At 36.1% G+C, this 22,063-nt stretch overlaps 1 long non-coding RNA gene across 1 annotated transcript; it reads right to left on the reverse strand.

Moving 5' to 3' along the window:
- Nucleotides 1–10,420: 10,420 nt before the first annotated feature.
- Nucleotides 10,421–21,713, reverse strand: LOC131273302 (uncharacterized). Its single transcript, XR_009180490.2, has 3 exons — nt 21,475–21,713; nt 20,686–20,794; nt 10,421–13,748 (listed from the first exon to the last, which is right to left on the reverse strand). It is a non-coding gene; the product is annotated as an uncharacterized lncRNA (long non-coding RNA).
- Between the last annotated feature and the right edge of the window lie 350 nt (nt 21,714–22,063).

The following is a 22,063-nucleotide window of genomic DNA, read 5'->3' on the forward strand; positions in this document are numbered from 1 at the left end:
TTTAAGGCACCAAATCAAGTCCCCATATTTTAACTTGAATTCATGTTAAATGGGCATGATTTTGGTCATCTCAAATTACCTGGTCCAAACAACAATTCCAAAAGTTAAGATCAATTTCTAACAATTATTGATAGCAGGTCATTTGCCAGGTAATATTCTAAATGCTATATTTGTCATAATTTATTTTATATTTATAACAATGTTAAGGGACAGGTGCTGTTATTATTCCTCTTCTACAGAGGAACAAAGTGAGGCAGAGAGCAGTTCAATAACTCACCGCAAATTACATGGCTGGTGAGTGGAGGAGTCAGCATTCACACTCAGACAGTCTGGTTCCAGAGTCTGCATATGAGCCTGAACATTGATGAAGTACAGGTTTTTAACATTAACTTTTATGCTTATTTTTCCCACATATATATTCTGTTTTACTCCCTGTTTATAGATTCTACAAATTGAAAATGCAGAGAAAACCAACAATATGGTAGACAGGAGCCCAATTGGTTGAGCCACATCTGTTTCCCAAGACACAGTTAATAAAATGGTAAATGAAAAAATTTTCCCCATCAATGCAAGTGACTAAGCCAAGTACAATAGGTGCTATTAGTAAATTTGAAATGAAGAACCATGGTGAATGATGTAAAAGTAGAATATGCTAAAAGGAAAATAGAGATTTGCCTTAAAATATTTCTTTGAGGTCTGCTACCAGATTATTTGAAACCCCATCCTGATTTCTCACAGGTCTGATTATACATAATAGTCAGCCCTATTAGTTTGTTCTTTTACGTATTATCTTGACATTAAAAGTGAAAGATATTCATAATAATATGGCTCTGCAACCAGGCTTCCAAATATCCTTGAATTGTCTTACTCAATAAATATTATTGGAAATATTTTTCTGAAAAAATTTTTAAAAAATACTTTTCTTAGTACTTTCATAAAAAGGTTTTAAATTGATTTTAGAATTTATTCCTGCTTTACATAAAGTATATAAACCAAAATACAGACAGTTTTGCTTTATTAAATATGAGAAATGCAAGAATATAAGTGGCTTTAGTATTCTTGATATATTAATATCTTTTCATTAACAGGTATTTCAATTTCTCATGATAAACTTTTAAAATGTATTTTGTACCATTCAATAAAACACTTGTATTGCATGAAGTATTACTTCTATTCATTTTGAAATAACTAATTTCTGCACAAAATATTCTAGGGTTTTCACACAATTTGAATTTTAATGCTGTTAACTGAAATTTCATACATTATTAGATGACTCTCAAATCAGGGAATATTAAATCAGCTGCATTTGGTTTTTTGGCCAAAGTAAGCAATACCAAGAGGCCAGTTTATTAATAATGAGAGACGTAGAGATTTTTAAGTTTCACAATACTGGCTTTCTTTTTAAATCACATCATATGGTGTAATATGCACTTAGTTTGAAAATGAATGTGAGCTTAAATTATTTTCATGATGACCATTGAAAGAACATTTTAAAGCAAATTCAGAAGATACATCAGTAGTTACCAAGCCTGGGATCTGGGCCTATCTATGAATGAGTTGTTTTTCTGCTGGGCATAATGATTGAGCTGCATATTTGCTAAAATTTATAGAATGCCACACCAGTCTTCAGAACTCAGGAGCAAGGGCGTGGGTACTGGTGACTCCTTGATTTAACAAAAAAATGCATTCCACTTTGTTCTATTCATTCTGAGTTTCCAACTGCGTTTCTTCTCAGGTTCTGAGCATGATTCTTTAACTCAGTATTCAGACGTGTTCCAGTCTTTGAGTAGTTTGCCAGGATTGTGCCTCAGACAAGAAGAGGAACTCATGTTTTAAGTTCCCCACATTGGAGTGCTTCCTCACAAAAAGGAAGTGTGTAAATAATGAACCTAGAATGGTGATACTCAGGAAATGTGAAATCTTCTTCTTCAAGATCCCCTTAAAACTGATGGGATTTTGAGGCTGATCCTTGCATTCTGGTCAGTTGGCCAGTTGAACTAAGAAGTTTCTGTATTAAGATCCAGGACCACTGGCCTAGTGGAACTCTTCATTAAAAGACTGGAAAGCTCTCACTGGAGCTCTAACCCATCCAAATTTTAAAGGGTAAAGCCTGGGAACAAATGGTGCCTTTTATTTACCTTTGTGTTTCCTCACTTAGAAAATCTTGTTTGCTAATGCATAACTCTCTGACTGGTAATTTACTGTTTAGAGAGCTGAGTGTAAGTTAAACAGTATTTTTGTGCACGTTAGAAATAAGGAATGATAAATTTTAAATCCTTCAGAAATGAAACTAGCTTGTTATATTTGATCCCCCTGAAAAGGGTATAAGTAGAGATTCATTAACATCAATTTTCTACTTTGGATGTCCTCTGCAGGAGGGACTAGTAAAATCCAGGTATGTTCCCGAGACTACACATTCAAGGATCCTGCTGAATGATTTATTCAGATGGAAGTGATAGAACTGTTCTGTCCCATCATGTGATAAGTAAGCTTATTGAGGATTTATGCTTATAAAGAGAAGATTTTTTAAAAATTATTTTTAAGGTTATGAACTCATATATAGCCATGTTACTGAGGTTCCCTGATATTTCTGGCATGGTAAAGAATACATCTTCTTGGTCACTGGGGAAATATACCTCCCTTCGGAAAAAAAACCTTTTTAGGTGGTAGATTATGCTGTTTCTTTTTATCTTTGATCATTAAAATACCCTCTGTTTTCTGAAATTGCTATTGTTTCACACAAACCAGATGGTATGGAACACATTTTTTACACGTCCATGATCGACTATGCAGTTAAGATTTTCCTTTTCTAGAGAAGACCACATTGTCTAGCTTATTCAACTTATTAACTTCAATAATACACTGACCATTAGGAGTACATAATTTTCATCTGAGATAATATATTGCTGTTAATAAATATATAAATCACACATCATCTATTCAGATGGTATAAGGTAGCAGTTTAGTGTATACTATGTGCATTTTGTCGGGGAAACCTCTGATGAAAAAAAATAGCATAATATTAATTACTAGCACCATCTGCGCAAAACAATAGGGAAACCAATATTTTAATACAATGACTTCATGCATGTCAGTTATCTCCAACGTTAAATACTGCAGTTTTGTTGATGAAGTTTACCTGTCTATTAATTTAAATAAGGGATGTTCTTACAGAGGTTAAAACTATGAATAAATGAATTGAAATTAAATATATGGAACATTTAAATAGGTGTAACATGAATCTGATTCATTCTCCAAAAATATATCCTGTATGCAGGCATGTATTTGCAAATTACTGTACCATCTGCTAGGTTTTTAAAGACTGAGTATGAATTTTCTTTCCCCACAAGAAAGACATATTGTAGATTCTTGTAGTGAAAGGATTATTCAGTGGGAAAGGTTGAGACAAGTGTTTAATGCCTGGCAGTGGTCAGATTCAGAGTACTTTCCAAAGATGGGGTCAGAGGTCATGATTAGAAAGATCCTTTTCTATTTAAATTTTGAGCTCTCAAGCTAACATTTTGCTAAATATGGCAAAGAATGCTGCTCCAGGCACTAAAGGACCCCCTTTCATCTGTTCTTTTAAACTACCTTAACCTGCCACCTGCTATGTTCTTTTTACAGATCCACTTTAAGTTCTGGCTTCAATAAATATTTCTTGAAAAAAAATAATGAATTCTATTTTGGAGAAGGGGATGGTACTTTTCTTGGTTGCAGAACAAGTCATCCTTTTGGTTAACTAATTTAGGCAGGTTAACACCTCATACTGCCAAAGTTCTCCTACTAACCAAGACACAGAGTAACTAAGATGGTGTTGTACTCACTATTGCTAGAAAACACTATGAGCAAAAAACAGGCTCTTTTTGGGTCTTTGTATTAACAACCAATCCACCTAGTTTCTTCATTAAATAATGCTAAGAAGTGATTATCAAACTTCCTTAGTTTATGATGTTCTCCTACACTAGGAAAAAGTCCCCAAGTCTATAGGCTCCAATATCTTCTGAAATTAAAAAAAAAAATCTCTTTGAGGAGGGGAGCTCTTGGCATTTCATTGTCAATATTTAGCCCTAACTCAGATTCCCCATTTGTTTCTTAAAGTTCTATCTTGCTGACTTTTTAAAACATAATTTGGAATGAGGTTTAGGGCTTGTGTCACTATGCAAGGTAGTGGCTAAAAGCATAGAAACTCGGGCCATATTTCCTAGGCTTGATTTCTGAATGTCATAGCTGTGTGACTATAGATGTAATGGTCAAATATGTATATTTCTAGGGTATAAAGCTAACCTTATAACATGGAAATGGTGCTGCTTTCCTCTTGTTAGTTTTTTTTTTTGTCTTTATTTTTTTAATATTACATTAAAAAAATATGAGGTCCCCATATACCCCCCACCTCCCTCATCCCACTCCTCCCCCCCATAACAACAATCTCCTCCATCATCATGAGACATTCATTGCATTTGGTGAATACATCTCTGAGCACTGCTGCACCTCATGGTCAATAGCCCGAATCATAGCCCACAGTCTCCCACAGTCCACCCAGTAGGCCATGGGAAGACATACAATGTCCTATAACTGTCCCTGCAGCACCACCCACGACAACTCCAAGTCCTGAAAACACCCCCACATCTCCCCTCTTCCTCCCACTCCCTACCCTCAGCAGCCACCATGGCCACTTTCTCCACACCAATGCCATATTTTCTTTGATTACTAATCACAATAGTTCATGAATAGAATATCAGTAAGTCCACTCTAATCCATACTCTATTCCTCCATCCTGTGGACCTTGGAATGATTGTGTCCACTCCACATCTATATCAAGAGGGGGCTTAGATTCCACATGGATGCTGGATGCAATTCTCCTGCTTTCAGTTGTGGGCACTCTTGGCTCCCTGATGTGGTGGTTGGCCTTCTTCACCTCCATGTTAGCTGAGTGGGGTAAGTCCAATAAACCAGAGTGTAGGAGTTGCAAGTCTGTTGAAGCTCAGGGCCTGGCTATCACATGGTCAGTCCAGAGATTCATGTCCCCTGGGTATACATTAAACGCCAGCACCAACTACAGTTCCGGTAAAAGAAATAGGAGAGGCTTGTGAACAAAGATCACATCTGAGTCCAGCTCCATCACACAGAAACACAAACTCCAAAGTAGGGCCAACTGACATGGCACTGAACTCCATCTGCCATGACCATAGAACCTGTGGGTCTCTGTAGCCCTCAGAAGAACCAATCCCTGGGGTTGTATCTACTTTATCTGTCTCTGGGACTCTGCTCAGGTGTGCATAAGGGCAACTCCTCTGATACCCTCCCAGCTCTTTTTGGAGACTCATAGCCATATAAACTCATTTGTCCTTTCCATTTCCCCCTTTTATTCAAGTCAAAAAGCATTTTTAACTCCTGGTATTATATGTAGATTGAGATATTCTGCTGGTTCGAGTTGACCCTTTTATTCTAGGTCATTTTCTAGTTACATCATCAGCTGGTACTTGGTAGTAATCCCTCGGCACCAGGGAGGCTCATCCCCAGGAGTCATGTCCCATGCTGGGGAGAAGGCAACCATTGACATGCTGAGTTTGGCTTCAAGACTGGCCACATTTGAGCAACACAGAGGCTCTCAGGAGGTAACTCTTAGGCACCCTGCAGCTCCAGGTCTTGTTCTTATTTCAGGTGCACAGGCTCACAAACATAGTCATTAGTATCAAGGGCTCATTTTTGGACCTTCCTTCTTTTTTGATCTTTGCCATTACACTTGGGGAATTGTTGTTCTTCCTTTAGGGACTGTGATAGAGCTCCCCTGGCTAGGAACTCAGCACTCCCTCAGTTGTTGTTTTTAATTGTATCCACTATGAAAATATCCAAACATTTTTATGTACGCTGGATATATGCCCTGTGTAACTCCCTGTCAACCATGTGTCTCCTGTCAATAACATCCCACACCAGTATTCCTCCCCTGCCATTGTTGAACTTCTCTGTGATCCAAAACTTCTTCAAAAGTGAAGCCCAATATATTGCCAGGTTCCATTAATAGTAAAATGGAATATGGTGATGAGTTTAAAGGTAGATATAGAATACATATTAATTTAGAAAAATTAAGGTAAAAATAAATTGGGGTATCAAAAAATTAAAAAATGCAAAAGCTTTGTTTTCGATGTTTTGCCTTCCATCGCTGCAATAAGTGTTGCCCTGTATGCAAATTGGCAAGGTAACTTCTTCCATCTTTTCCTCAGTGTCTATGTCCTATCTTTTTCTTTTCTTTTTTCTAATTATTAAGCTTATCTTCAGGAAAGTTTTAGATCACAGTAATTCATATATATAATATACAGTACTCCCACATATCCAACATAAAACCCTTTTCCCTTCCACAGCAATAATCTTTTTACATATTCATACTCTATTTAATGAAACTGATATACAGATATTGAGACAATAGCTTTCAAACAAGGTAATATTTGTGTTTACATTGTGGTTTATATTTTAGACTACACAATTTTCTAAATTTTTAGTTATCCCATGTCTTACACTATGATTTACATTTTAGCCTATAAGCCCCTATATATTTTTGGTGTAATTTAACATGTCATATCCATCCTTGCATACTCTTGTGGAACACTTCTATTGCCCACACAGTTACATTGGTTCCATCTATTCAATACCTCTTTCCCCCTCCCTTTAGGATTCACAGTGACAGTCAATCTTCATTGCTTGAAGGGCCATGTTCAGAGATACTTGCAACAGTGTGGAGGGCTTGACAGCTCAACTGCTCTAATGTACTGGTAGTCATCATTTCTCTCGAGAGATACAATTCCCTCTATTTGAGAGCATCAGTCCTCCCCAGGATGTGGGTATATCTTCACTCTCATCATATGGGTCTCTATCCAATGATATAACCTACTCTGGCAAAATGAGCATTCACTTATTTCCCAGGAGCCTGTCCTGCATCAAATTATCCCCTTTAAGCATCTTAAACAGGTAACCTTCCTTATTATATTTTTGAAAAAGTTTTCTCAGCATTATACTGTCAACCAAATACCTGACAATCTCCTGTGTTCGTATGTTGCCCCACCCTCCCCCCAATTTTTTGGGCAATATTGCTCATCCTCCCATCCCTAGCCCCCCTCAAGCCCATGAAGCCCCACCCAAAGGTAACCCTATTGCCCCATTTTATCCCTTCCTTGTACAAATACTTACCTCCAGCTTATTATAGATTTCACCCATGTAGGTGTCAGCTAACATCCTTCCTCTACCCCCCAATTTCCTTTAAACCTATCATCCAGTCTCTAGCTCTCTGAGGCAGCTTGGTTTACTTATTTCATATCATTGAGGTCATGTAGTATTTGTCCTTTAATGCCTGGGTTGCTTCACTCAACGTAAGATTCTCAGGATTCATCCATGTTATCATGTGTGTTTGTAGTGTATTCATTCTTAAAGCTGAATAGTATTCCTTTGTATGTATATACGACATTTTATTTATCCATTCATCTGTTGATGGGCATTTGGGTTGATTCCAACTTTTGGCAATAGTGAACAATGCTGCTATAAACATTGGTGTGCATATATCAGTTTGTGTCCTTGTTTTCAGTTCTTCTGGGTATATACCCAGCAGTGGAATTGCTGGGTCATATGGCAAATCTATATCTAGTTTTTTGAGAAACCGCCAAACTGTCCTCCAGAATGGTTGGATCCTTCTGCATTGCCACCAGCAGTAGATGAGTGTTCCCATTCCTCCACATCCTCTCCAGCATTTGTAGTCTTCTGTTTTTTTTTCATAGCTGCCAATCTTATGGGAGTAAGATGGTATCTCATTGTAGTTTTGATTTGCGTTTCCTGATAGCTAGAGATTTGGAGCATTTTTTCATGTGCTTTTTAGCCATTTGTATTTCTTCTTTGGAGATTTGTCTGTTTAAATCTTTTTCCCATTTGTTAAATGGGTTGTTTGTCTTTTTATTTTCAAGATATAGGAGTTCTTTACATATAAGTCTCCTATGAGTTATATGGTTACCAAATATTTTCTCCCATTGTGTAGGCTCTCTTTTCACTTTCTTGACAAACTCCTTTGAGGTGCAGAAGGCTTTAATTCTGAGGAAGTCCCATTTATCTATTTGTTCTTTTGCTGCTCATACTTTTGGTGTGAAATTCATGAAGCCATTTCCTATTACGAGGTCTTATATAAGCTTCCCTACACTGCTTTCCAAAGTCTTCATGGTCTTGGCTCTTATATTTAGGTCTTTGATTCATCTTGAGTTGATTTTTGTATAAGGTGTGAGATGGTAATCCTTTTTCATTCTTTTACATATGGATATCCAGTTCTCCCAGCACCATTTGTTGAATAGGCCATTCTCTCCCAGTTGAGAGGGTTTGGTGGCTTTATCGAATATTATATGACTAGATATATGAGGATCTATATCAGAACTCTCAGTTCAGTTCCATTGGTCTGTATGTCTCTCCTTGTGCCAATACTATGCTGTTTTCACTACTGTAGCTTTGTAGTATGTTTTGAAGTCAGGTAGTGTGATTCCTCCAATTTCGTTTTTTTTTTTTTTCAATATGTCTTTGGCTATTTGGGACCTCTTTCCTTTCCAAATAAATTTCATAGCTAGTTTTTCTAGTTCATTAAAGAATGCTGTGTTATTTTTACTGGGATTCCATTGAATGTGTAGATCAGTTTTGGTGGGATAGACATCTTAATAATATTTAGTCTTCCTATCCATGAACAGGGAATATCCTTCCATTTATTTAGGTCTTCTTTTATTTCCTTGAATAGAGTTGTGTAGTTCTCTGTGTATAAGTTTTTTACATCTTTAGTTAAATTTATTCCTAGGTATTTGATTTTTTAATTGACTATTGTAAATGGTATTTGTTTCTTGATTTCCTCCTGAGCTTGCTCATTATTGGTGTACAGAAATGCTCCTGATTTTCACACATTGATCTTATAACCTGCGACTTTACTAAACTCATTTATGAGTTCTAGAAGCTTTGTTGTAGACCTCTCAGTGTTTTCTATGTATAGGATCATGTCATCTGCAAATAATGAAATTTTGACTTCTTCCTTTCCAATTCAAATGTCTTTTATATCTGGTTCTTGCTTCAGTGCTCGAGCAAGTACTTTTAAGAAAATGTTAAATAGAAGAGGTGATAGTGGGCATCCTTGTCTTGTTCCTGATCTTAGAGGGAAAGATTTTAGGATTTCACCATTGTAAACGATGTTGGCTGTGGGTTTTTCATATATACTCTTTATCATGTTCAGAAAATTTCCTTGTATTCTGATCTTTTGCAATGTTTTTATCAAGAAAGTGTGCTGTATTTTGTCAAATGCTTTTTCTGCATCTATAGATAAAATCATGTGATTTTTCCCCTTCAATCTGTTTATATGGTGTATTACATTGATTGATTTTCTTATGTTGAACCATCCTTGCATACCCGGAATGAATCCCACTTGGTCATGGTGTATAATTCGTTTAATGTGTTGATGAATACGGTTAGCAAGTATTTTGTTGAGGATTTTTGCGTCTAGGTTCATTAGAGAAATTGGTCTGTAATTTTCCTTTCCTGTGGTGTCTTTGTTTGGCTTTGGTACTAGGGTAATGTTGGCATCATAGAATGCATTAGGCAATGTTCCTTCTGTTTCAATTTTTTGGAAGAGTTTCAGCAAGATTGATGTTAGTTCTTTCCGGAATGTTTTGTAGAATTCACCCATGAAACCATCTGGCCCTGGGCTCTTCTTAGTTGGGAGGTTTTTAATGATCAATTCTATCTCTTTACTTGTGATTGGTTTGTTGAGATCATCAATTTCTTCTTTCATCAATATTGACTGCTTATGTGTTTCTAGGAATTTGTCCATTTCCTCTGAATTGTCATTTTTGTTGGAATATAGTTTTTCAAAATACCCTCTTATGATAGTCTATTTCTGTGGGGTCGGTGGTGATATCTCCTTTCTCATTTCCTATTTTGTGTATTTGCATCTTCTCTCTTTTTTTCTTTGTTAGTCTCACTAAGGGTTTGTCAATTTTATTGATTTTCTCAAAGAACCAGCTCTTGGTTTTGTTTATCTTTTCAAGTGCTTTCTTATTTTCTATTTCATTTAGTTCTACTCTTATCTTTGTTATTTCTTTCTTTCTTCTTCCTGTGGGGTTACTTTGTTGTTTTTTCACTAATGCCTCCAAATGTGCTGTTAGTTCTTCAAATTTTGCCCTTTCTTTTTTTCCTCTTGCTAGTTTTATGCCAGTCTAGAATGAGGTAATATCATGATCCTCATTAATTCGTTCTTATTGCTCATCCATTGAGATAAAGGAGATAGATGAGTTAAAATCATCAGAGAGGATTTAGGCCTTTCAGAAGGAATATGACCAGGTAATCACAAAAGAAAACACATAAATGGAAATAAAAATAGAGGAAGTCTCTAGTTCACTATTACTAAGAAAAAGCAAAATTATAAAGCACAGGGAATTTTTTCCCCAAATTTTAATGTATGGTATTGTCAAAGATATGAGGCAATAGGCACTCTCAGCCACAGTGGGGGATAAGTATAGTGGTACATGTTTGAGGGAAGGCAATTTAATAAGCAGCTCAAAAATTCAAGTACACATTCCTTTTGATCCAGAAATTCTACTTATAATAAACTATCTTCGGGTGAATTCAGTCATATGGTAGGTAGATGTTCTCTCCATCTGCCCCCAGAATCATGAACACTAATGCTAGATACCAAATAACTAATACATAGTCTTGCTAAAAAATAAAAGCACACTGGCACATGCATGCATAGGCACATGTGCAAAAGAGTGGAAATAGATATACTGTTTCTAAAAATAAAGAAGGACCTCAAAAAACCAACATGAAAAGTGGATAATAATAGCGCGTATAGATTTTGACCCAGGAGCACTGATATTTTAATGTTCTCTCATGCAATGCATACAAGACTTAACCTCTGGCCTGAATAGAACTGGGATTCTGATTTAAACCACTAGCCTAAAGAGGAGACCTTATGAAAAAATGGACCAGAAAAGCTCTACCCATCGTCTTTCCAAAGTATCTAAGGGGTGCTCTATCTGTCCAGATCTGTGGGCAAGAAAAAAAATCTACTGTGAGGAAACTGAGTTTTTGGTTTGGAGGTAAAACCTATTAGTTTTCTAACTTTGAAATGATGGAGGCAAGATTTGAAAACTCTGATTAAAAATATTTTCAGGTTTAATTTCTCCCTAAGTAATAAATTTGCCTTTTCCTTATGAAACTGATAATCATATAAGCAAATAAGTCTCTTTTTTGGGGGGTGGGGTTATGAAATAACAGAAAGTAAAATTGAAAGATAAATTTTCTACTCGACTGTAACAGTTGTATAAAAATCTTTGAGCATGTTAGGAACCCAGACAGTCTGGTTCCAGAGACTCTTACCTTAACCACTGCATTTTGCTATAATTAAAAATTGGTGTAAGATGTTGAGAACAAAATGGTTCCAACAGAAGCAAATGTAAAACTACGTTGTGGGAGAATTTCCTAACTCAGGAAGTTAAATACATTTTAAATGATTAATGAGATAAAAGAAGGAATAGAAATCTTAATAAAAGAAAAAGACACTATAAAAAATATTAGATTTGAAAAAGAATGAAGTAGAATATCTGGAAGTAAAAAAATATTTCCTTCCAATAAAAAACTCAGGGGACTGCTTAAGTGATAGCTAGACAGACACAGCTGCTGAGAGAATGAGAAACTGGGGAATCAGATCTTAGGGGGAAAAAAATGTAACTCAGAGAAATACAGAGGTTGAATGCATGAGAAAGCAATTAAGGGACATGGGCAATAGAAAGGAAATCCAGACTACATCTAATAAGATTTCTTGATTGTGAAAATAAAGAGGAAAGCAACATCTTTGGGAAGCATGATAGCTGAGAATGTCCAGAACTGAAGGGAGACTTGATTGCTCAGATTTGTAGCAAGCAGTGCAGTGAGTTCAGAGGAGGATCAGGGTAGAACTTCTCTTAACTGAACCAATTCTCTTGACTGATTCAGCAAATTAATGTTTTCTCCATTCTCTCCTCTCTAATAAACTGATGATTCCCATAGTGTGGCAGACAATTCATGATTAGAAAATGACAATTCAGCTCATCCCACCAGTTGAATTCTGTTCTTAACTAGCCAGTGGTGTTTTGTTCCTATTGTAAAGAGGGGATACGCTTGTTATTATTATTATGCAAACCAGTAAAATATCAATGTAAAAGAAGAGCTGTGTCAAGAAAAACTAAATTGAATGCTTTGAAAATATAAAGGCATGTCATTTTAAAAAATAGCTGTGAAATTAGGTTTTAGCACAAAAACTGTAAAACTGGAGGGTTGAAAGTAAAAAATATCTGGCGTTTAGTGAATACAGATTCTTCTTCCAGTGTCTTTAAGTTCTTACCTCCACTATAAAGAAACTGAAATTGGAAATTGTACATAATGCATTATGCATGTAATTCATGAAAGATAAACTTATAGATTCCACCAGTAGACCCATCTCAATGGAAAGGTCTTGCTGTGTATCAAAATTTTGCAAGCAACATAAATTTATATATTTTAAGTTTAAATAAAATGCTTAATACTTCAATTGATCATTTTTAAAAAGTGATTCCCAACTTTAATAAATTTCTCATTTCCCCAATGAGCTAATGGGGCTGACATCCTCTGATAAGAGATCTTCCTCTAAAAAAACATATCCATATGTATTATCAAACTATAGAATATCAAAGTCAGGAAGTAAGATTAACTACCAAAAAAAAAAAAGTTCTCCAATAGCAGAATACAATCAGTAACTTTATACTCCTGGAAACAATAAAATAAATTTTCAAAATGTAAAGAATATACAATGATTGATTAACAATTATTTTCTTTTCCCAATTTGGTAAATCCAAATATGCATTGACATTTAAAGTCATAGTCTATTTGGGTATTTTAAAAACAAGATAAAGGTTAAAAAAACAGCTCAGACAGTATCAACAGGATTGAAATTAAAGCACTCTAATATCTTGGGTTTTTCTAGAGGAGAATAGAGATACTGGTTAGACTTTGACAAGTATTCTTTTATTGGTTACTCCAAGAGTTTACCATTCTAACTTGACTAACTTAACCAAATCTACATGTAATCACTATCTTAAGTGAATAGAAGACTATAAGAAAAAGAGGCAACAAAAAAGCATGGGAAATAGAAAATAAAATTTAAATTTTGATTAATTGGATTAAAGCAATTTCTATTAAAGCTTAGAGGGAAAAATAGAGGTTAATAAAGAGGGGAAAGATATATACTAGGAAAATAGCCAAAGAAATTTGCTCTACAATTTTAATAACAGGCACAATAGGCTTTACGGATGTCTAGTCTACATGCTGTTGGAAGGATTTTGGGTCACAGAATCAGTGAGGGCAGGAAGAAGACAGTTGGAAACACTGGGAGACAAGGAAGCACAGAAGGAAATCAGGAGGCAGGAAACGTCGCAACGCTTGTGCAGCAATAGCCTGGCCGGTATGTTGCCACAGCTGCCACTGCTGTCATCACCTCTGTTGCTGCTGCTACTGTGAGGATTTTGACACTCAAAGTTCTTGTTTCCTTGATTAACACACTTAAAATGCAGAGGCTCAGGTACATGCATCTGATTGGCTGAGCTCGGGTTTCCTGCAGTTCCAAGGGGCTTGTAGGAAGACTCCTTGCATTCCACGGTGGAGGCAGGCACTGTGAATTGTTCTCTGGCCAAGATGATAAATAGTGGAAGAGAGGAAATTCACCAAAAAGGAAACTGGGAAGATTTTAAGAAGAAGAATACATGAGTTTGTTTAAATGTTTGGAAAGTTACAATTAGAAGCAATTACCATCGTGGAAAGAAAGGGATAGATGTGTCTTTAAAACTCTGTATACTTATGTACCTTTTCCATTTTTTTAATGATGAAATTGCACTCATGCATTACGTGAGTATTTTAAACATGATTTTAAAAGTATATTTTCAAAAGAACATTTGCCTTTAAGATGGAGAATTATGTACCCACAGCACTATTAAACTTTCATGGGAATAACTGATGAAAATCCCACTTCAGCAAAATTCAAGGCAGGAGAAATCTCCCTGGGACTGCAGATATTTTACCATTGGTTAATCTACTGTTATTTTTCCTTGAAATGCATTGGCTTCATCTACCTTTAGAAGTTTCTTCTGTTGAAATATCTGGATGATTTTTTTTTTTCTCCCTCTGAAGCCAGCCAGATACTTTGTAGTCAAATAAATTGTCAGGAAAATTGCTGTATCTAGAGATTTGCTGTAGAATGTAGCCAGTGCCTTCTCAAAGTAGCTAACCGTTTTGGATTATAATTTTAAAAAAGAAAACGAAAAGCTGCTTTTTTATCTTTTTAAAAAAATTAACTATGCTCTTAGGGAAATTTGGTTTATATATGTATAGGAAGGTATGTGTGTATGGGGGGGATGTGAGAAAGAGGCACAGAAAGACTCACTCTGACTCTATAAAGTCGATATAGAGATTTAGACCCTAAGAAAAAAGACCTGCAATGTGAAACAAACTGAAATTTGTACCTTTACTGCTAATACTATCTGACACTGTCACTGAAATTTGTCTAACAACATGGGGTCTCTTCTGTGATACCGGTATCTTCATTTACCTGTTCTTTCATCCATTCATTGATTCCTTTAAAAACTCTCTATTAAATAACTTTTCTGTGGTAGCCTGTGCTAAACAATGATGACACAGAGTGAATCAGAAACTGTATGTGGGAGAAATGTACAACTACTCAGGCAACTAACATAATATAGGGTGATCCATGCTAGGATGTCTAGGATGCTCTGTATCTCAGAAGATAGAAATTATAGACTGAAGATTTGGTAGAGGAGAGGTTTGGGCATATGTCAAGGAAGCAAACCTGAGCCTAAAGAGTGGAATCTACAGTAGAAAAACAAAAGAGATTGTAAATAAGTAATAGATTGACAGTGTGAGATCCCTTGAAGCTTCTGGGGCAGCAAGGTGGAGAATATCTTAGGGACCTCATTCTTTTTTTTATGACACTGAACTAATGTTATTTATTTCCTTTTAAACTTTTTATTGTAGTAACATATACAACTCAAAATTTCCCTTTATAATGGTAGGAGAGACTTCTGCTTGTAGCATGAGTGACTGAATTGATAAGAGGGGACACATAGTGGATGCTGTTTTTACTAGCTGGCATCTATTTACATTCTTTAGGTAACTATAACCTGAATGCCATTTGGAGAATTAGCACCTCCCTGACTTTCTGAAGAATCTGACATACCACACACACACACTACATTCCTGAGATAGCACAATGTGTCCACTCCATTAGTCACAATGATCAGACGATTGGTCAGATTTGGTAATCCATCAAAACTAAAGTTAAACTTATTTGGTAATTTATAGGAAAGAGATATTCAGAATCTTTTTTGGTTAGGCCTGACATCTGAGAGAATGTTGGGGCTGGAGCTCCAGGCAACCTCTTGCTACATGTGACGCTTGATACTGAAGCCAACATGACAGAAGGCAGAGGAACAAGATGGAGAGAAACCAACTCCTAATTATATTTTCTGGGACCTGAATCCAGTCTTGTCATTTTATGTGAGCCAATAAATTCCGTTTTTGCTGAAGTGAGTTTGGTTGTGTTTTCTTTCCCTTGTGACAGAGTCCTAATTGATGCTGCTCCCAAAGAGGAAGCTTGGGGTGGTAGATGGAAGGAAATTAGCTAACATTTATTAAGCATCTACATTTACTAAGCATCATATAAAATTAGGCACTGCTATATTTAAAAAATAAAACTTCACAATATTTCAAGAAACCAATTGATAGAACTTGTCTTAGCACAACGGTCTGCCTAATTCCAGACCCCTTTCATTTTTTTCTTTTACTCTGTGCTATCAGTTTGGGGTTTATTCTAGGATAGCATTTCCTAAACTGTGTTTCAGGGAAAACTAGTGTTCTGTGAGATGTTAATGAATGTTAGGTGAAGAAAAAAGTCTGACATTATTTTTGTCTTAAAAACTCTTAAGAAAATATTAAGCACATTTGTGTATTGATCTTATTGTTTATACCTTAGAGGCATAATTCAAGAAGACTGATGAGAGATCACCTGAAGCAAGAGTTAAGGATGGTTGAAAATTATGCATTGGTGCATAGGCAGCATTTTCAAACTATACAATGCATTAATCTAGGTTTCTATTTGAATGTTTAATTTTGTGGTTCCAACTTGCTTGGGGATGTGATTTCATGTGAGTTGCTATTAGAATTTCACAGCCACATGGATATGTAGTGTCAAAAGGAAGTTTTAAATAAAGAGCCGACTCTAATAGTTACCAAATGAAACAACAAAGGAAATCAGAATGATCCAAAGTGAAAGTGATTAACAGCAATTGATAATTTTCAAAAAACAGCTGTGAGGTGAACTGTTTAAATAACTAAATGTTTTGGGAACTGCTTAGATAACAGTTAAACTTAAATTTACATTATTTTCTTTGTTACAATTTACTTTTGAAATAGGGTAATTGGGTGATATCCTAGAACTAAGTCAAAATATAGGAATAGATTAGATGCTGCGCTTAAAATGAAGACCTGGCTCAGCAAACATTATTCCCACTATTTGATAACCATGAGAAGAAAGAACCCAGCAGCTCTGTTCTCCTTACAAAGGGTAGGTAATTTTAAGTCATAGTTTATTATTAAAAAGTAAAATAAATTATGGTTTACTTTATCTAGATATTTTAGTTTTTTCTTAAATGATTTAATTTCATTAAAGTTTCTTTTGTTCAGTTATAAAATTTTTAAAGCATATGAATCAAATTGATTTTTTGTAACAATTATTTTATCTGAGACCATTTTTGTTATATTCTATAATGTAAGGGATAATTTTATTTTCTATGTGTCTATTAGTTTTCATCTGAAAGACACTGCATGAAGTTCTTTTTACCCTAAAAGAATGAAGAGGTGTGTAGTAGGCTCCCTTCTCTACTGCCAAATTTCTAGATGTTCAGAGGTCCAACATCTGCCACAGAAACTTATGAGTGTCTTGGGATATTGATACATTGGGAGAGTCTTCACAGGCTAAATTGGAAAGAGATGGAATAGAGTCTTTCCTGATGGATGATCAATGGCAATGACTTTGCTGCTCTCTACAGGAGGTGCTAGGAGGGGCCAATTTTATGAACTTGCAACCTATTCAGTCACTCATGGTCCCACATTTAGAATGTCTTGATAATCTTAAGTTTTGAACAAAGGGCCCTGCATTTTCATTTTTCACCGGGCCTTACAAATTGTATAGCCAGTCTGGTTCTAGGGTAGCGATTGAGTTATGTACTTCGGAGAAAATAAATTCTTAATCTTAACCCACATTCCTGTAAATAGGACCTTGTGAAAATTTTATTTTTAGTTAAGGTGTGGCCAGTTGAATCAGGATGAGTCTTAACCCTATTTCTGTAGGATTTAAGGATAGAACGCCACAGGGAGAGCCAGTCCACAGAATCCAGAAGAGAAAGGAGAGAAGATATTGCCATGTGATGGGAAAGATAAAGACCCTGAGGATTCCTGGTCAGCCAGAACTGTACCGATTCCAGGCAGAAGCAAGCTATCCAACTTCTGAAACTGTGATTCAATAAATTCACTTTGTTAAGCCAACCCAGTGTGTGGTATTTATCATAGCAGCTGGGAAACTAAAATACATAGTAACAAAAATTCTTACTCTTGTGTGACTTATACTTTAGTAGAAGAGGGGGAAAAAATGAACAACACAACAAAGCATGAAGTTAAGTAGTTAAGGAAGACTGCCCAAGGAAAAAAAATAGGCAGGGAAGAGTGATAGGAAATTTGTATGGTAGGGGAGGTGGAGTGTGAAATTTTAGACAAGGTGACACAGGATGTCCTTACTGATAACGTGAGATTTAAACAGAGATCTGAGGATGCTGAAGGAATAAACCATAATAAGACCAACAGGCAAGGAGACCAGCCTGTGTGAAGGCCCTGAGAACAGATTGTGTCTAGAACAACAAACTGGCCAGGGTGGCTGGAGAAGAGTGAATAAGGAGCTGAGTAGGCAGAGGAAGTAGTGGAGAATTTGTATTTATTCTAAGTGATGTGGACAGCCATAGAATGGTTTGGGCAGAGGAGTGCTATGATCTTAGGGACTACAGTGTCTACTGTGCTGAGAATAAACAGAAGGAGAAGAATTTACTGAAAAAGAAGAATAACAATAGTGCCTCAATGAAGACCACATGAGTTGTTCACTCAATAAAGACTGCATAACCTGTGGCTCTGATGTGATTACCAGATGTGCTGATCCATAGATCTTGTTCTCCATATGTCAGGTCTTGTGTCAGGTCTCACTTCTGTGGGCTGATGCTTCTGGTTCTGTGGGAATGTATCCCATCATTACCAGAAGAGGACAGCAAGGGCAGATATACATGCAATTCTACCACTTGTTGAGGTTAGGGGATTGGCCCCTGACTGAGAGGGAATCAAGGCTTTGAAGAAGGTGTAAAAGACCTAAGGAGCATGCACTGCATTCAGGCATGAGATTCGCACATTTGTTCACCAAAGGAAGGCCAGAAGGGTCTGCATTGTTCATTAAGTAATGGAGCCAGATGTCCTCTACCACCCAGGACCCTGCTTTACAGACTGAGGTGACTATGATAGATGCTGCTACTGGTCCCTCCTATTGTCCAGCACCATACCCTATAGAACATCAAAGACCCATGCTCCTTGCCTCTTGCTCCCTGGTTGGCATGAAGACCTAGGAGGCCATGGCATCCTTCTGACCTAATTGAACAAGTAGTTGCATGATGACAACTAACCAGATCTTATAACTTTAGGGTTGTCTTATCTTTTGAGTCTTAAGTCACTGAAATATGGTGATTGTTAAAGTATTTTAATGTTCCCTGCATGATAAACACCGGGTTGAGTGTGGCTTGATTTAATATTTACATCAAGTTTACAGTTTAGAAAACTGGGACTCAGGGTAAGTGTTGTAACCATCAAAAATTTTTTGTGCTGCCCTGGCATACATCTTACTTTGACTAAGCCACTTGCCTCAGTAGTGAACTTTGACCTAGTTAATAAGCAGTTTTCTAGTCCTGGGGCCTAGACTGGGGTAATAGTTCCCCCCCACCAGGACTGAGCCACCCACACTGATCAAGCTCCCTTTCAAACCCTCATGGCATCTCTCTCTCTCTCTCACACACACACACTCTCTCTTTCTCTCTTTCTGGGACCATGAGTTACAAACTATCTTTTTACATGCATTCCGGCCTTGGTTTCCCATTGTGTCACTCCTGACATACACCAGGACCCAAATTTAAAATCCAACTTAACTAATTAGTAACAGTAATTTTCCTAAAGCTCCACAAAGTTCAAATCCAATTTAACCCATTCTTCACTAAACCATGCCTCTCTGCCTTTCATAGCATGTTTGCTTATGCTTCAGAATGCCTCTCCTAATCCTATACTTCTTCCAGGGTTCTGTTTAAGTTCCACTGACTTTGTGAAATTTTCTCCAGTTCAGTTCATACCTAATTATTCTGAACTCCTAAAGCAATTACCATATGAATTACTCATTTGACCCTTGATTATACACTATCTTATTCTATTTAATGTACCCAGGTTGTTGATTAGATTATAGGTTTTATATATAATTTTCCACAGTATTTAACACAGGGCTAGCTATGCAATAAATGCTTACTTTTATTTGTTGACTTAGAACTTCTATCTGTTCAAGACTGATGGAAGAACAAATACCAAATTGTATGTAATGTTTAGTCATCTGTTATTTAGATTCTTGCCGCTTTTTACTTGTTTGTTGCAAACAACTTTGAATTATGTGGGAATAAACCCTACTACAACATGTGTTTGGTTGTTATATTAGTTTTGTCTTAGATTGAATCTATTTTACAATATAATACTCAACAAAGCACCATGCACAAAGAATGTTTAAACATGGTAAAGGTGATTTACTGGAATGATACAAAGGATTTTCATGGAACCCAGTCATAGGAAGTACAGCAGGTGGCAAAGAATTAGAATGTTGCCAAGATGCTCTCCACATCTCATTATGTCTTTGATGCTACGTGATCTAAAATCTGTGTCTGCTTCTCTTTATCCCACTCTATTTTCTGCTGGCCAGTTTTCTCTTCAGGTCTCTTTGCCACCCTGGTTGCCATGTTGCTGATTCAGTCCTCAATGTGATACTTCATCCAGCTCCAGTCTCCAGCACAAATTGATGATTACACTAATGACACTTCATTTTAAAATTCCTCAGAGAGAAAAGAATGGTCAAATGTTCAACTCTGACCCAAAATCTTATGGTGCTAGAGGTTAAGTTCATCAAAGTCTTGGAGTGTTGGGTGGGACATTTTATCTAAGAAAAGGGTTTTGTTCAAGAGGAGTTCTGAGATTCTCTAATTTGCTAACTATTTTATGCTTTGTATTATAAAACTGTCCACAAGACTTAACAACCTACTCCACATTTTTGAGTTCTATACAGGCTGTAGGTCTACATATAGAAAGAAGTTTTCTTCCTGGGTTATGGCAAAGACTTCCTCTCTTTCTCTCTATCTTGACCTCAATAAATTCAATTTATAAATAAAATCCCCTCCTTGGATGACCACATTCAGTAATATGAGAAATTATTCTTTACTTCAATCATAAAAAACTTGGAAGCAAAATTGTATAGGCTCAGCATACCTTGTTGTAGTATAATCATATTGATGTATTTTGCCGAAGGTCAAATTTTTCTTTCTGTTGTGTTGTTGCCATTGTCGCTGAGTTTGCTTGCCTGTTTGTTCACTAAAACCTGAAAAAGATGTGATCAAGTTAATATTTGTTATATCATATCATTTATTTTGTGTTTGTTTTAAATTAATTTCAAGCTAAAAATAAGTTATCAGATTGGTTCTTAAGTATAAACATAAATATTTACCTCAAAAATTTCTCATAAGCACTAAAGAACCTCTTCTTCCAAAGAAGAATAACAAATAGAATTTCTTTCTGGGTGTTGAGTTTAATATTTTTAAATTATTGACTATTTTCAACTATATGAAAGGACAATTGCATTACTTTATTTTATTTCCAAAGGTATTTACTGTATTTAGTTTATGCTTATTTGTATTTTCTGGAATACATACAGAACCATACATATTATATTATCTACACTGAGAACAAGGGGAATTTTTGGCAAATTAGTTGACAGATATTTAGAATATATATTCTGTTTAAATTTTTATTTCTTAGTTTTTATATTTTAAGTCTATAAATAATTACATTTATTTATGCTATAGATTAACCTATACTATAAATTATCTATGCTGTACTTTACTTTGAAACATTACTGCACCCTCTCAAAATTCTTGCATTTATTCTCTCACTAACTGTATTAGGTATCTATTGCTGCATAACAAATTGTCCTAAAATATAAAGCCTAAAATAACAAATAGGTATCATTTCAGTCTCTGAAAGGCAGGAATTCAGTTGCACCTTAACTGGTGGCCTGTGGTTCAGGGTCTCTTATAGGCTGCAACCAAGGTGTCAGCTGAGGCTGCAATCTCATCTCAAGGATCAACTGAGGAAGGATGTGCTTCCACGCTTAGTCATGTAGCAGGATTCTGTCCCTTTTGAGAGTCTCAATTGAAGATGCTTCCTCAGTGCCTTGCCATGTTGGCCTTTCCATAGGGTAACTCTCAGCATGGAAGCTGCCTTCAGTTAAAGCAAGGGCTCTGAGAGAGAGAGAGAGAAGATGAGCAAGATTGAAGCCAGAGTCTTTTTTGTAACCTAATCTTAGTAATCACATACCATCACTTTGCCACATCATATTCATTAGGATCTATTCATTAGTTCTAGCCTATGCCTAAGGAGAAACAATTATAGAAGGGCATGAATACCAGGAGGCAAGGATCATGGGGGACCATTTTAAAAGCTGCCTACCACAATAATCATAACAACAAGCAGGAAATAACTACTATTATAGAAATGTTTAAAAGTTTTGTAGGGGCATTAATTGAAGCATCAAAGAGTGATGACATGATGTTATGGGGCTTTGCAGAGGGATTTGTAAGCCCTGGTATCT

This window comes from Dasypus novemcinctus, chromosome 14, assembly GCF_030445035.2.
Source record: "Dasypus novemcinctus isolate mDasNov1 chromosome 14, mDasNov1.1.hap2, whole genome shotgun sequence".
Taxonomy (NCBI): domain Eukaryota; kingdom Metazoa; phylum Chordata; class Mammalia; order Cingulata; family Dasypodidae; genus Dasypus; species Dasypus novemcinctus.